This window comes from Carcharodon carcharias, chromosome 8, assembly GCF_017639515.1.
Source record: "Carcharodon carcharias isolate sCarCar2 chromosome 8, sCarCar2.pri, whole genome shotgun sequence".
In the NCBI taxonomy this organism is placed as follows: domain Eukaryota; kingdom Metazoa; phylum Chordata; class Chondrichthyes; order Lamniformes; family Lamnidae; genus Carcharodon; species Carcharodon carcharias.
This window is the reverse complement of record NC_054474.1, coordinates 72,033,935-72,045,638: the sequence shown is the minus strand read 5'-3', so window position 1 is coordinate 72,045,638 and position 11,704 is coordinate 72,033,935. Positions and strand designations below refer to the sequence as shown.

The window sequence follows — 11,704 nt, the reverse complement described above, 5'->3', positions numbered from 1 at the left end:
CAGTCATATCACAGTAATCCGTATAACCCAAATGTCCATCCTCTCATTTGTGGTGCTTATCTGCATGTGGCTGGACATCCCAGTATAGAGACCCATTGCTAGGACAACATTGATGAGTATCAGCAGCTGCATCAGTCCAAGCGCTTTCCTGGCTAACCTGAAACTGAAAGAGGTGAAACATTTATTTTTTCACAGTTTTCAACTGATCAGTGTGGAACCACTTTAACTTTGGCTCCTCTGTCCATCGAGATGGAATCCATAATAGGTAAACAGCAGGATTCAATTTGTCTATGATTGTGCATGGCCCTGTCCATTTTACATCAACTGAATGTCTCTTAGAGGCAGAGTTTCACAACACCAATTGATCCCCTTCTTTATATTCTATTTTATCTACTTCAGCTACATGCTCAAATTTTGCAGCCATTTCTGACTACATGGTTGCAATGTTAATGAGGTACTCCCTTCCAAAGTTAAATGTCCTGGAACTCTCAATTGCTATCCAGTCGTGGCTTCATATGGGCTTGCACCTGTAGTCTTATATGGGGTAGATCTTATTGCCATTCAACACAGTGGAAGCATATCTGTCCACTTAGTGAGGCGTTCTGTAGATAATTTATTCAGCATAATCCTTACGGTTCTATATCCTCTCTCCATGATTCCTGAGGATTGTGAATGATAAGATATGTGTAACTTATACTGAATCTGCAACATTTGTTGGGTGGTGTAAAATTTTCTCCTGTAAAATATGGGCCTTGATCACTATCCACTTGAACTGGTATTCCCCACCTACAGAACACCTCACTAAGTAAGATACACATCACAGCGCATGCCTTATTATCTCTGGTAGGAAATGTTTCTATCCACATGGTAAATAGTTCGATCATGACTAAAGTGTAGTCATAATTCCCCTGAGCCTTTAGTGAATGGACCTATAAAATCAATCTGCAGATGCGTCCAGAGAGGCAGTTGTGATCTGAGCAAAATATAATTAGACTGAGATGGAGATTGATCTGTAAACATGGTAAACATTGGTTCACATATTGGTCTACATATTCCTCCATCCCTGGTCACCTGCAGACACGTGACAGCTTCTGTAGTGTAGTGGGTGCTGAATAGTGCCCTGTTGGGTGAGAGTGGAATAGTACCAACATATCATTGTGGGGGTAAACAGAGAACTAGGTTACCTTCTTTGTTATAAACCATCAACAGAAAAGAGTTACCTCCCTGAGCTTGAACACTTGTCAGGTGAGCCCATGGTGTGGGCTGCAGAAATGGATACTTCTGCTGATGCCAGGCTTTGACGTGGGAGTAGGAATTATTCAAGTCCTGTAACTCAGAAAGATCAGGTTCAGTTACTTTCAACACAGCTGCAACCTCTGTGGTGGGATTAGATAAAACCCATCCTGGGACGGTGAGATCTTCCGTGGCTGCTTCTATAACTAAATTGTCAGCTTGATTATTATCTTTCGTGTGTGGTGAGGAATGTTTTCTATGCTATGATACCTTACCCACACAACATGGAGCATTCCATTGTTTAAGCACATTCAAGAGCATGCGTAATAAACTCGCATGCAGTAAGGCTTTACCATCTGATGAACAATACCGTTCTTATGGTATAAGGATAGCGCTAGGACCGCATTACAAACATATCTGGTGTCAGACCAGGTGTTAGTTGAATCTGAGGAGGGATAGTGGATGGCAAGGGTAACCACTATTAGTTCAGATTGTGATGAGTGGACAGGAATTTAGAATCCCATGGACTGATCAGGATTCGTCACATCCACTATTGTGTTCCATCGACATCCATCAACATAAATGTCTCAGACTTCTGGAATTTGACTCGGTTCCATCTCTAATGATGGTAGTGGGCATTCATGAGGTTTCCCCTCACAAGCCAGCATCGGAGGTAGGAGTGTTGTTCTTATCGGCATAATATCTAAATCACATTTTAGCAACTCAACTGTCCATTTGCTAACTCGCTGGGAGGACACTTTCGTGTCTCCTGGCCCCATCAAAAGGTTAAGCGGCATGTGTGGGGAGTGAAAAATAATATCCTGCAAGCCAATTATATAGGTAAAATGCCTAACTACCCAAAAGGTAACTAGATGTCATTCACAGGTGGAATAGGTATTCTCTGCCCCCTGCAGCAGCCGTGAGGCATATGCAATCAGTGAATTAGTGATTCTTCCCGTTGTTGGCTTACAACGGCTATGAGACTAGATGTACCGGAGACTGCCTTGTTTTTTGTTTCTTTTTTAAGGATGCACACAGACGGTTGACATTGTAGCTGAGCTAACTTTATTGATAACACATTTTCCTAACATGAATACATATCTGCAGTGTCTGAACTCTATCAAAACAGGCTTCAACATGTGCTATCTGACCTTCAATCCCCAGGTCAGGTGACCTCATATATAGTACAGAGTATCATATAGTATCTAATATTGGAGTCCGCTACCACAATCAGCTATTACCATGACATTTTCCTTTTTTTAAAAAAATTTTTTATACAACTCAAGTACACAAAATCTCTTATCTATTCTTTCTCACCCTATTTTGATCAGTCTGTTTTGTCTTTTACTCATCTCTGTATCTCTGGTGACAGAGGTGATTTTGAAGGACAAGGATTTTGCCACTATCACTCCCTGATAGTTTTCAGGACTCTCAGGCTTTGTCTGGTTATATGTTGCTTCACTGGTGCATTCTGGTTTTTGATCTTCAGCCAAACTTTCTGGTTCAGAGCAGGGTTGCATTTCATTTGTTTTCCATAAGAATTTCCAGTTTCTCCTGTACTGTTGTCCGTTTGGAGTCTTCACTATGTAAGACTTTGGTTCTCCTGTGATTCCTGTGACAACAGCAGGATCCCAGATCCCTTCATGCTGAATCCTCAGTGTCTCTTGCATGTTCAGGTCAGGCAGAGGTCGGACGCATCAATCAAATTAGTTTCTGCTACTGCTGTCTCAGTTTGAGCAGGTCCTGTTCACTGTAGCTCAGTGGCTGTGGATTTACCAGTTGGTGTGCAGTTGGAAGCTTAATTTTTAGTCTTCTCCCCATCCAGAGCTGTGCTGGAGATGATCCAATGCCCTCTAATGGAGCATTCCTGAAATCCAGCAGAGCCAGGTAGGGGTCTCTTCCGTCCGCCTTTGCCTTCTTAAGCAGGTGTTTTAAGGTCTGCACAGCACTTTCCATCATTCGGTTGGATTGTGAATATTTGGGACTTGACGTAATGTGGCAAAACTCCCAATCCTGCGCAAATTTGAGAAACTCAGTGCCTGATAATTGTGGATGATTTATTAGAGTGATGCTCTTACTATCATTCCTCAACAGCACAGATTCAAAATACTTTGAGTAATGATCTACTGCTAATAGGTACTCACTGTTGTCAAATGTGAACAAGTCCACTCCAATTTCCTGCCAGGGCCTCTCTGGAACACTGTGTGGTTGAAGTGGTTCTTTTTGTTGCGATTTACTGTACTTTTGGCACACTGCACACGCATTCACTATTTCCCCGATTTGTGCTCCCATTCTAGATCAATACATTACATCTGGAGCTCTTCTCCTGCACGTTTCTGTGCTGAGGTGACTTTCATGTATGCGCTGCAGCATTTCTTTCCTCAGTGTTACAGGAATTATGATATTTTCTCCCTTGAAAAGTATTCCTTCTGCTGCATGAAGTTCCTCACAAAAGTTCCAGTACTCTTGTACAGCAGAAGGGGCTCCGCTCCGATGTATGGGCCAGCCAGTTTGCAGAGTCTGCTGCAGGTTTCTCGGGGTGGCATCATTCTTGGTCACTTCCCTAATCTCATCCAGTTTCGCTACAGCCACAAGTAAGTTCCTTGTCAGCATGTGAATCTGTACTTATGATGGGTAGGTATGCACGTGACAGAGTGTCTGTGATGTACATTTCCTTGCCTGGCTTGTACTTAACACTGATCTGGTACTTCTGCAGACATATTAATAATCTTTGGATTCTTGGTGGTGCACAGTTCAGGGGCTTTTTAAGCTTAGCTTCCTAAGGCTTATGATCATGTCTTTGCCATAGACAAACTGGTGGAAGTGTTCTACGGCAAACACAATTGCTAGCATTTCTTTCTCTATTTGGGCATACCACTGCTGTGTTTCAGTCATTTGCTTTTGAAGCGTATGTCACTGGTACCTCATTTTGCAAGAGGACAGCTCCCATGCCATTCTTTGAAGCATCCACTGAGATCTTGACTGGCTGACGGTCATAGTAATACTTTAACTCTGGTGCCTGGTCAGTGTTCTATTCAGACTGGTCAAAGCTTCTTGGTGACTTTGTTCACAGTGCCATTCCACATCGTTTTGTAAAAGTTCTCTGAGAGGTGCTGTCAGTTCTGACATGTTCAGAATGAATTTCCCAAGAGAGGTTACCATTCCCAAAAACCTCTCCAAGTCTTTCACACATTCTGGGGGTGGCATGTTCACTACTGCTTCGATTTTAATCTGGTCCGGCTTCAGTCCCTCACTTGTTAGCACATGTCCCAAACATTTATTAATTTACAATAAATTAAACACATACACATGGCTACAAATTACTACTATCATAACTTTTAACAAATTCCCAAATTAATCTCCATTAAGGCAACAATAACCAATAGACTTAAACCTTTAAATGTAAATTTTCATTGTAATAATAAAATGTTAAATATTTTGAATGCAAAGAACTTGGAATATAAATCAATTTTGTGGCAGCTGGATATTGGTGGTAAAGACAATGTAGAAAATATATGATTGATAGCCACTTGCCTCATGTCGCGGGGGTTGTATATCACTGGAAGATCAAACTGTGAATATCTGAAGGAAAACCTTATAACTCATGGAGCTAACATTAAAACCTAAAGTTCAACCAACCAGCCACAAGATTCTGCAACAGATGCAACTCAGATAGTTCCAAAAACAAAAATACCTGGAAAAACTCAGCAGGTTCCAACCTGCAGCTAGTGTCCAGCACAATGCTTATTGTTCTGACATGTTCAGAATGAATTTCCCAAAAGAGGTCACCATTCCCAAAAACCTCTCCAAGTCTTTCACACATTCTGGGGGTGGCATGTTCACTACTGCTTCGATTTTAATCTGGTCCGGCTTCAGTTGTGACTTGTTTGACTGTACAAATTATTCTTTTAGTTAAATTTCTGGATTTTAAAAACAATTTTCTTGCATTGTATTATGTTAATATAAATTCATTTAATACATAAGGTGTTTCTGCGAGTGACTGATACAATCCAGCTGATAGTTGTGTACTGTGCCTGTCTGTTCATACTCTGTACACTTTCCCTGCCATTGCAATGAACAGTGAATTATTACTATCTTTATCTGGAATGAGTCAGGTTCAGTCACCTCTGTAATAGGATCAGAAGTACAAGGATTCCTGGGACAGTCGGTCACACTGCCGTGCAGATACTCTGTCAGGGAGAATGGTGGAACTGAAATGTGCTGGGGCAGGGGAAAATGCCCTACACTCGGCTAGAAGCACAACCTGAGTAAGTGTGAAGTAAACTCTTACCACACACGTCAGTACAGAACTAACATTAGAACCAGAAGTTCAACTCCAGCCACAAGATTCTTATCATTCACTCAGAGCATTCCGGTCTACAGTGTCCAGCAGGATGTTTGTTACTGGGCTTGTGGCTCATTTGACTGTATTACTTGTTATTTTAGGTAAATTTATGAATTTTAAAAAATGAATTTTATTACATTGTATCATGTTAATATAAACTATTTTTAAAAAAATACATAAGATACGTGATTGACTTTAGAGGAGATAAAGTAGTGATTTACCAGAATAATAAGTGGTGGGGGGGGGGGTGCGGTGTGGAGTGGGGGCAGGTAGGACATAAATAATGGGGCTTGGTTAAATAAACATGATATTATTCCCTTGAGTTTAGAACGATGATTGCCAGTCACTCAACATATTCAAATCACTCGTTGACTCTATATGTCCACTTCACAACTTACTTTGCTGCCTATCTTTGTGTCATCAGCAAATTTAACGACCATACATTCAGTCCCTTCGCTTGGCCTAAATAGCCAAGTGGTTATGGTACTGGGTTTGTAACCCCAAGATCAAGAGTTCAAATCTCACAATGGCAAACTATGAAACAATGTAATTTCATCTGAAACAGATGGAAACGTGTTTGTACTCGAAAGAGTTACATTCAGTCCCTTCCTCCAAGTCATTGACATAGATTTTAAACAGCTGAGGCCCCCAGCTCTGAACCCCACAGCACTCCACTTGTAACAACTTGCCAGCACCAAAATTACCCAATTATCTCCACTCTTCACATCCAGGAATATATTACCTCATACATAAAGAGCTCTTATTTTGTGTAGTAGCCTTTGATGTGGCACTTTATCAAATATCTTTTGGAAATCCAAGTACAGCACATCTACAGGTTCCTCCCTAACCACTTTGCTTGTTACTTCCTCAAAGAGCTCTAATAAACGAATCAAACATGATTTCCCTTTCACAAAAGCATGCTGACTCTGCCTAGCTGTATTATGATTTTTCTAAATGACCTATTACCTCCTCAATAATGGATTCCAGAATACCCCCTATGACAGACATTAGGCTAACTTGTCTATAGTTCCCTGCTTTCTGGCTCCCTCCCCCCTTGCATAGAAGTGTTACATCAGTGATTTCCCAATCCACTGGGACCTCTCCAGAATCCAGAGAGTTTTGTAAGATCCCAACCAATGCATCTGCTATCTCTGCCGCTGCTTCTTTTAAAACCGTAGGATGTAAACCATTAGGTCCAGGGGACTTGACAGCCTTTAGTTTTAATAGTTTTCCCTATATCTTTTCCCTAGTGATTGTGATTATTTTAAGTTCCTTCCTTCCTTTACCTCTTGATTTTCAAGCATTCTTGGGATTTTCTTTTGTGTCTACAACAGTGAAAACAGATACAAATTATGTATTCAATGCTTCTGCCAATATTGCCACTGCATCAATATTGAAGATTGTTCAAGTATGTCCTATCCACGAAATACATTATAATTCTTGCCCAGTCAACTACAACTCTATCAGCCTCCTCAGGATCATAGTAAGATGATGGAACAAGTCGTTAATATTGTAGAAACATCTACTCATCAGTATCCTGCTTACCAAAGTTCAGTTTGGGTTTTGTTGTGTGGCTGGGGTTTAGATGGGGGTTTTGGGAATTGTCTGTTCTCCCAAAGTATGCTGCTCCAACCTGTAGTTTCTTAAAACTATTACTTTTTATTTACAGCAAGTATTCACACATTTGGACCTCTACCCAAGGCTGGATCTTCTTCTCCTGCTGGATCTTACTTACATCTCTCTCATGTGATCTGACATTCTTACATCAGCATCATGTATGCTTCTGATGTTAACCCTTCACTCTCCAGGTTCCACCAGAATCATTTGGCTCCAGACTTCCCACAGCCCTAATGCCAATATTGATGCCAGACAAGAGACGGGAGTAGTTGTCCTTGACATCACAACAGCATTGAAGGTAAGGCTCTTATGTCAAGGTAGACTGTGCACTGATTCGCTTGCAATAAATATTGCCTATTTCTGCTTTGCTATATGTTATGTTCTTCCACATAACGACATACAATGGCATAGTTCTCACTTCTGCCTGGCCCAGCTGATGCAAGCAACTGTTGCATCTTAAAATTCTCAGTCTAACTTATACAGAATATTTTGCATGTGTAAAAGTGGGAAATTCAGAGCTGCAGCAGCTACTGCTCCCTATTATATGAAGGTACAAAAACGACAGGCAGGGAAAGACAAGCTGGTCAATCAAGCCTGGCACGCAATCATGACACCTGAAGCGTCAGGATTAGATACAGCACAACAGGAAGCCAATCGGCCTGCCCCAGATCTCCAAAAGAGCTATGAGAAGTTAGAACATGGACTGAGCAAAAACGTTTGGGGCAAGGGCTAGTTGTGATGCTCAGATGCCAGGGTGTTTTGGATTGGGGGACGGGAGAGGAGAGATGGTGAGCCACAGATAGGCAAAGACAACAGGATACCTGTATTAGAATTCACATCCTCTAAGGGAAAAAATGATTTGGCACACTCATCAGTACCATTGGACAGAATTACACTTTTGAAAGCCAACAACATTTTGTTGGTGATCTTCATGGAACTTGAGTTGATGTGCTCCTATAGTATTCATTCACAATTTAAACCCATGTGGTAATCAGTTTATTTTAATTTGGCTCATGCTTTCACTGAAAAATGTTAGGAATGGTTTACAAATAAGTTTAGCATTCATCTGCTGATATTGCCAGGTGATTTCTATTGGCTTACAAAAAAACTTTATGTGCCCCATCTAGTGGACTATTTGTGCACCAACAAGATTTCCCACATTAGTTGCCAACATTGGCTTTAAATTCGCTACTGACATTGGTGAACAGCAGTTAGACTGGTGTGCATACTAATCATCCAGTAGTGAATTAACCAAATTTGCTGAAGAGTTGACTAGAATATGCTACAACGAGCATGACGGTGAATCAAAAGAGCTGGAGTCAATGGCCAATGTATTAATCAGCCATTAATGGGCCAACAGGTCAGTCCCAATATCTGAAAACTATTATAAGAGATCTAATATTAGTTCTATTTTAAAAGGAATTTAGTTGGACCAGTGCCTCAATTTCTGATTAATTAAAACAATTGAGTATTTGTGCAGAATTTCAATTCCTGGCATCTCTGACTGTAAGTCAGGTTATTAGCAAATGACTCCAGTCTCTTAAGGACAGGGTTTTAAATGACCTCTTGAGTAACATTAACTGTTTGTGTTCAGGGTTTTGCTTGGATTCATGGGGGTAGGAGACATTCTCGCGAAGGTTTAGAATACTTCTCAAGTTGACACCTTTTCATTAAGTGAAGGATCTGGATTGCTTAAATCGTTTCCCAATAAAGCTCATTGCATTCTAATTTGGGTGAATAGGCAAGAGTTAGTGTGCAGCCTGTGCTCAGCTCTGTAATGACTCCCAAACCCTGGGAAATAAAACACTCTGCTTCAACTACAAACCCATTTACCAGGTCTCCAGCACAATTGCTCTGGATTTTATGGTCAGTGGTGGTTACTCTTGCATTTACCCATAAATTTTTTATAGGCTTTTGCACTGAAAGTTCCTCTCAGCCAACTATTAGGGCCTGTGTGAACAGGACAAGCAAGCAACTCCTTAAATATATTGAAGAACAGTTAAGGGGCGATGCAAACTCTGAACTAGGATCAGTTCTTATATTGAAGTCAATGTCATACGAACATACAAAATAGGAGCAGAAGTAGGCCATTTGCACCCCCCCCCCCCCCAAGTCTACTCCGCCATTCATTAAGATCATGGCTGATCTGTTTGTGTTTTGAATTTCACATTCCCATCTACCCCCGATAACCTTTGATTCCCTTGCCTAACAAGAATCTATCCGCCTCTGCCTTAAAAATATTCAATCACCCCCACTTCCACCACCTTCTGAGACAGAGTTCCAAAGTTGCATAGCCGTCAGAGAAAACATTTCTCCTCATCTCTGTCCTTAAAGGTCAACCTCTAATTTTAAAACAGTGCTGTCTAATTCCGGATCCACCCACAAGAGGAAACATCTTTTCCAAGTGCATCTTGTCAAAACCATTTAGGATCTTATATACTTCAATCAAGTCACCAGTGATGCTTCTGAACTCCAGCGGAAACAAGCCCAGTCTGTCTAACCTTTCCTCATCAGACAACCTGCTCATTCCAGGCATCAATCCATGTCAAACCATGTAAATAACAAAATAGAGGGCAATAAGAGAAAAAGGTAAGCTAACAAAATATTTAACAACTTCAATAATAAAATCTGAAGAATGACTTTCCACACTTGTTAATGCCAGAGAGGTTGCTTTGCAGGAATTAAAACTTATCACAGCTTTAAAAGTTTACTTACACTGGAATGGACAGGATGGATTTTTTTCTGGCGAATTTAGTCGATGTCTATCAGCTAAATACAGTAACTTCATGCCGTTCTATGTATTCCAATGGCAAGTTTCTTCATGAGATATCGGCCCAAATCTTCCGATATCCGTGTCGTTGAAATTGGAACTTTAATTGGAAGATGGGCATCAGGACCCCACGGAAATCCTGATGCCATATGCTGAAATTACCCCAAGAAGTTTAAACTTCTGGTGGACTAATTTCTGCTGCCGAGGATCCTCCATGAAAATCTCAGGCTCTGAGTTCAGTGTCAGAAACTTGGGCCAGATATTCAGGACTTAACTGCACAATTACCCTGGAAAAGCTACGCTGGTTAATACCTGGTCTATCTCAGTGATTAGCCAGCATAACTGCACTGCGTACCATAGAGCCCTGGTAACGGAGTCAATGGCATCCGATCCGATCCCGGTGCTTCCTCCAGCGCCTCAGCAATTCAGACCGATCCAGCATCAACTGAGAAGCGCGACCCGGTGGTGGCTTATTTCTGCGGCCTGTATGCTATGCAGACTGGAATGAAAATTGATAGTAAAACTCCAGAATGCCACAAGTTCTTGGTGAAACTAACGGATCAGCTAAAGATTATGAAGAAACAGTTGGGTGACAACGAATGAATTACGCAAGATGTGGTGGGGAATGCCCATGTAAAGAACTATGCCTACAAAATGTTCCTATATGCTGATACTGAAGATCGCACAGGAAGATTTCACAAAAACATGATCAAATCATTCTACACCGCAAGCTTGTTATACGACGTCCTTACTGTATTCGGGGAGCTCACTGAAGAGAACATTCAACACAGGAAATATGCCAAGTGGAAGACAGCCTATATTCACAACTGCTTGAAAAATGGCGAAACCCGCCAGTCTGGACCTATAGGGATGGAAGACGAATTACTAGATAACGAGAGTAAAGGTGATGGTTCACTCCCACATTCGTCAATCTCAGATAAGCCGCCTGAATCCATGCCAACTCAAGACCTCTCCAACATACAGGTGCCTCCCGGTGATCATCCTCCATCAAATTTCTCAATCATTCATATCCCTCCTGGTGCGCACACTCCAGCCAATACTCCAGCGGAAGTGCCGGGCAGCTCAGCTTTGCCGAATACTCCGACAATACAGCTAGTGCCGCAGAACGTACCAATAATTGACCCGTCGTTGTACAGCATAAAGCCTCAGGCCTTCAATGATTTGTGCACATATACCCCAGGGGAGGTGCGCCTGACCCCGGAGGACTACGCCGGGGCTCAGAAGTACTGCAAATACGCAGGCAGCGCCCTGCAGTATGAAGACGGGGGGACAGCTGTGCAGAATCTCCAGAAGGCCCTTAAGTTGCTCACCACAGGGAGGGAATGAGTCCCTTCCTGCACTGCCCACACCTAACTTGTATCCTCCCCGCTGGCCCAAAGAACTAACCAGCCCATGGCCCCACTCTGCCTTTGCATAACAAAAGGGCCTCTTGTTTCCCCATCGGCATCCCACATAATTTGATCCCCAGATGGCATTGCGTTTTTTTTATCTCAAAGGAAAGAAGAACATGCTTTGGTTACCAAGTGTGCATGTTAATGGCTTGGGTTTCATTAGCTAAGGATTTTATTTTTAAAAAGGCACTCGTGATGGCAACACTAAAGAAATGTGCACCGGGTTCTTAATTTTGCTGCTTTTTCAGTGAGGTAACTGTCCTGTATACAGAAATTACAATAATTTAATTCAACAGTAGTATTCCATTTAATGGTACCCAAGGAGTT

At 41.7% G+C, this 11,704-nt stretch overlaps 1 pseudogene; it reads left to right on the top strand.

The window, feature by feature from the left end:
- The first annotated feature begins 10,344 nt into the window (after positions 1-10,344).
- On the top strand, positions 10,345-11,312 carry LOC121281128 (annotated as a pseudogene).
- The last annotated feature ends 392 nt before the right edge of the window (positions 11,313-11,704 follow it).